This window comes from Nematolebias whitei, chromosome 3 (assembly GCF_014905685.2).
Source record: "Nematolebias whitei isolate Nwh7 chromosome 3, NemWhi1, whole genome shotgun sequence".
Taxonomy (NCBI): Eukaryota; Metazoa; Chordata; class Actinopteri; order Cyprinodontiformes; family Rivulidae; genus Nematolebias; species Nematolebias whitei.
The window spans coordinates 24,464,633-24,469,664 of NC_056500.1; the positions used below are offsets into that span (position 1 = coordinate 24,464,633).

The 5,032-nt window shown below is 40.2% G+C and overlaps 1 pseudogene; it reads left to right on the forward strand.

Annotated features, from left to right (window-relative positions):
• The first annotated feature begins 4,539 nt into the window (after positions 1-4,539).
• Positions 4,540-4,659, forward strand: LOC119408240 (annotated as a pseudogene).
• The last annotated feature ends 373 nt before the right edge of the window (positions 4,660-5,032 follow it).

Genomic DNA, 5,032 nt, shown 5'->3' on the forward strand with positions numbered 1-5,032 from the left:
AGCCTCTTTATTAATGCAAATTAGGCCCGAAAAATTCCACTTACAGCTACTTGGCTCCGGAGTCCTGGCTCCATTCTCTGTGTTTTCTTTCTTTTTTCTTCTTCTTGGAGGTGGTGTGTGTGCATATGTGTGTGCGTGTGTGTGCATGCTATTAAAAGCAGCCTGTATATTTAGGAGAAGCGGGCCTGCAGGAGGACCTGTCGCACCACAGCTGTGACACCCTCCTCACACGGGACCATGTCTTGGAGCCTTTTCCACACTTCCATGCGTCCTTTGCAGGTGTGAAACACAACTACTGCAGCACACTTTTACTTTTGTTGCAGTTAACCTACAGAAACGTTCTAATCTATGAACACCAAATATACTTCTCAAATCTGTCCGGGGTTTTCCACCCACATGCAATGATGATGTTTGGAGGTGTGTCCACCGGTGTCATGACACACAGGACGGCCTTATGGGGGGAAAAAATCAGCCACACATTTGTTTTTGTTTTTATTTATTTATTTTGGTACAGTCAATAAACAGGATTTTTTTCCTGACAAATCCTGAATTTGGTCAAAATGTGTTCAAATACTCTCATAACCTCGCAGTATCTTTACTACCCTCTTTGTTCCTTAGGAGGGAAACAGACCAGAGGGAAAATCCTTTAAAATTCATAATGCCATTTTTAAAATATCATAAAATATATATATATATATATATATATATATATATATATAAAAAAAAAAAAAAAAAAAAAAAAATATGTAGGGGGATATATATATATATGTGTGTGTGTCTTTTTAACTCTATCCCTATACTTGATCCTGATTTCTTGCCTTTACGCTGCTATATTCATACCCATCTGTTCACTACAGACTCATGTTCAGGCTGCTGTTTAATACACCATATTATGTTACATTATTATTATCTAGCGCAGTGGTCCCCAACCACCGGGCTGCGGACCGGTATCGCGCCGTGGGTCAATTGGTACTGGGTCGTACAGAAAAAAAAAAGTTTTGTTTTGTGAAATCACCCGATTCAATCACCCACTTCTGTCAATGATTCACTCTTGACGCAGGTCAACATACACAAGTGGTAAGTTGCAGTTTCTGTTTGGCGTGCACGCACAGATGGACAAGATCTTTTGTTTCATGTTAATCTACTGTAATAAGCCTTTGTAAAATGCATCAGAATGCAGGAAAAGGCATCTACTTTATTCAAAATTCTCTGGGGGAGGACCCTGAACCCCCCACCACTGACCCCCTCCCCCATCTGTGACAAATCCGTGTCGCAAAAAATATTGGGGACCACTGGTTTAGCGTAGTGCAGCACTGTGGCACAACTGGTAGAGCTGCTGCCTCTCAGCGAGCAGGTCCCTGGTTCAAACCCCTGTCCAGGGGCCTTTCTGGGTGGAGTTTGCACGTTCTCTCCGTGCATGCGTGGGTTTTCTCCGGGTGTTCCGGTTTCCTCCCACAGACCAAAAACATGCATGTTAGGCTGATTGGTAACTCCAAATTGTCCCTAGGTGTGAGTGAGAGAGTGAATTGTTGTTTGTCTCGTTTGTCTCTATGTGTCCCTGTGATGGACTTGCGACCCGTCCCGGGTGTACCCCGCCCCTCGCACAGTGATTGCTGGACATGGGCACCGGCGACCCCCGTGACCCAAAATGGAATAAGCGGGTAAAGATAATGGATGGATGGATGGATGGATGGATGGTTTAGCGTATATCTTAGATCCTTGTACTGTACATCATTTCTTTTTTTAATACTTTATATTTTTGCTATTTTTGTATGTAACTGGGACCTCGAGTACACAGTTTTATCCCACCTCATGTACCACATGTGATGCAAATGACAATAAAGGACCTTGAACCTTAAACCTTGTACTTGTCTTTTTTTTATTAGCTCTATGTGGTGCTCAGCTTTTATGTTTCAAAGTCTCTGCAACAATTTGCAGCAGTAAATATTTCACTCACCCTGAATGAGCTATTCCCAGCTGGATGTCGCTGTAGAGTTTCGCGTCTCATCAGACAAAATTGTCTAAGTTTGTATGTAAAGTGCAAAAACACATTTGCAGGTTTCACAAGAAACATTTTGTATAAAGAAATCTGTTCCACATACATGCAGGCTGCAGAGTTGGACGCACTCCTGTTAGTGTCCCTCAAAGCAGGATGTCATTAGCGGGTGCACCGAGTTCCCAAAGCTTGCTTGTATATCCAGGTCAGTAAATTCTAAAAAGAAATCCCAAACTAGCATTTCTACCAACGGTAGAGTTTAAAATTAAATAAATAAGTAGGAATTTAAAAAACAAATTATAAACAAATAATATGTCCATGTTTGACCACTGAAAGACAAAAATAAGTTTGTTTGAAAACAAGTCTTCATTTTTGGCTACCTGATCTGAAGGTCTTCATAAATCTCTGGACAATTTTTTTTAAACTTCTAAAAAATATTTTGGGCATTCTAATGGAGGAAATTTATTTATCTGCTTTCTTTTTTGAAAGCTACCATAAAATTATGTCCTGATGCCTGCTCAGTAATCCAGGTAGATAAATCTAACAAACCTTGTTAGGGTATAAAATAAATATGTTGTCTATTTAAAAAAAAACTGAAATGTGGAGTTGAAGATTTGAAAAAATAAATTTAAAAATTATTTACATATATTTTATTTCAGGCTGAACTAGCCTTAAAATATGTTGGGGGGGGGGGGGGGTTTCGTGCAATATATGATTAAAAAGCATTATTTTTAGTTTACTAAGTAATTAAGAAATATTAAGTAGAGTTAAATAAAGTGGTGGATTTTTTCATTTTCTCTTTCGCTCCTCCACAACACTGAGTGTGACATCTCAGGATAAGGCATGACATCACACATTACATCATTCTGCAGGATCATCTCAGACTGAAACTGGTCTATCTGTGACGGGTGATATGCATTCCTTTAACAAATGCATGAATTATCTTTTGGATCAGGGTGGGCTCGTTGGGTTTGGACCCGGGGCCAGGTGACTAACGAACTGTGGCTCACTCTGTGCTTCGCCTGGGTGAGTGCAGGCGAGTTGTTGTTTTATTTCGCCGAGAGTCCTTTGACATTTATCTCTCTTCACCTGCTTCGTAATGGTGATTCAAAGTGACAGCCCCCTCCCCCAACAACATACCCTTATCTTCCTCCTCTCCTCTCACACCAGGCACCCCCCACCCCACCCCACTGCAGACCTCAGGCTGCAGCTTCTAATTCATGCATCCTAACCAGAACTGTTATTGTCTCAAAAAAACTGAACTGAAGCTGGTGCTACAGGGACCCTTAAAGAGGAAACATTACGTCAGTCAGAGACATTTGACGTAAGACAGCTCACAAATGGGACACACAGACGTGCATGATGGGATTGCCTCCTTACAATATTTAAAACGGGACAGCCTTGCTGATTCTCCAATTAGGTAAATGGACGAGATGGGCTGCCTTAGCTTTCCTGTAATGCTCAGATTAGTTAATTGGTCATCCTTTGGAACAAGGAGGAGGCTGTATTTTACTCAGGAGGCACCACTTACTCAAAGTCCTCTTACTGTCAATACCCCGGTACCCGGAGGGTCTCCTCTCTGGCCTCCTGGGGGCCGTCACTATTCTAGGAAAACAAACTAAGACTGAAAAGACCATATGCTCTGCAGCCAAAACATGAAGGTGGATAATGATGGTTTTGACATGTCCAGTAATGATTTTAGCCTCTTTTTGGGGGTGCTCAATCACCCCTAAATTTGAACTCAACACCTCTGAAAAATAAAAAATAAACCATCATTACGATTTTGTAAGGAAACTTAGTTCTCAAATCTTAGCTTTACCAAAATAGCCTATTTAATACATTTGGAATAAATATGGAATAAATGATGACGCATTGAGCCAGTAAAATCTATGATTTTTTTTGTATGAGTCAGATCCTCAATGCCACCTGTCAATCAATCCAGCAGACTTGTCAACAACTGACCAATCAGCAATCGCAATTTGTCTTACCTGCAGGAGCTCCACCCCCTTTTCCTCAAATAACATTGTCAGGGTTTTTCATTACGAACGTTTTGCGGTCAGAGGGATTTTGTGAAAAATCATTAGGAAAAAATAGCTAAACTTTGCTAGTGAAGAACATGTAATTCAGACAGCATTACCCTACGTGTTTGGAGGATGGAATGCAGTTTATTCCATTTCCAAAACCTAAACGGAGTCTGGAAAAATGTAAAATATGGATAAGGACCGGTGGCCGACCTCATGAGCGAGCGGTTGAAAACAACAGTGATAAATTAGAAATATCACATGTTCATCTGTACAAAGATAAATGGCGACTGGATTTCTTACCTGGTAAAATAAAGGTTTAAATAAATAAAAAAAGACTGAAAGAAAATTTTCCATTTTTTGTCATATTGACATTTTATGTTTAGTGGTTAAATTAAAGGTTTCTGCTTAAAGCAAGTTATGATTTGTTTTGTGTTCTGTATGTAGATATATGTTGCAACTTCTGGTTGCACAAGTTTAGTCTTTGTTTGCTGATTCTTTAAAAGGCCTATTTAACTCTTTATTTATGGCCATACCACCCTGAACATTACCTGATCTTGTCTAATATCAGAAGTTATGCAGGGTCAGGCCTGGTTAGTACGTGGATGGGAGACTGCCTGGGAATACCAGGTGCTGTAAAGCTTTTTCACTTCTCACAAACCGCACCATGGGGTGCGTTGTTCAAGCCAAGAGCCATTGTCAGTGCTGGGGGCTAAGCACCCCAAAAGCACCCCTGGTCATTTTTGTGTCCATGTGCAAAATTTCTCACAAACCACTTAACAGATTAAGATTAAATGAACAGGAATTAATCATGCGGTGTACATTTACAACTGATTAGCTTTTGAAGTGTAACCAGTTTAGGATAGCTGCCGCAGCTATCTGACAATACAAAAAAGTTTTACCTATAAGCTGAAATCGTTTTCTGAGTGTGACTTCTTAATGAATGAGGTTGTGTGTGATGTTATTGTCAGGGTTTGATTAAAAACGTCTACAACTGTAATTGATCAACATAGTC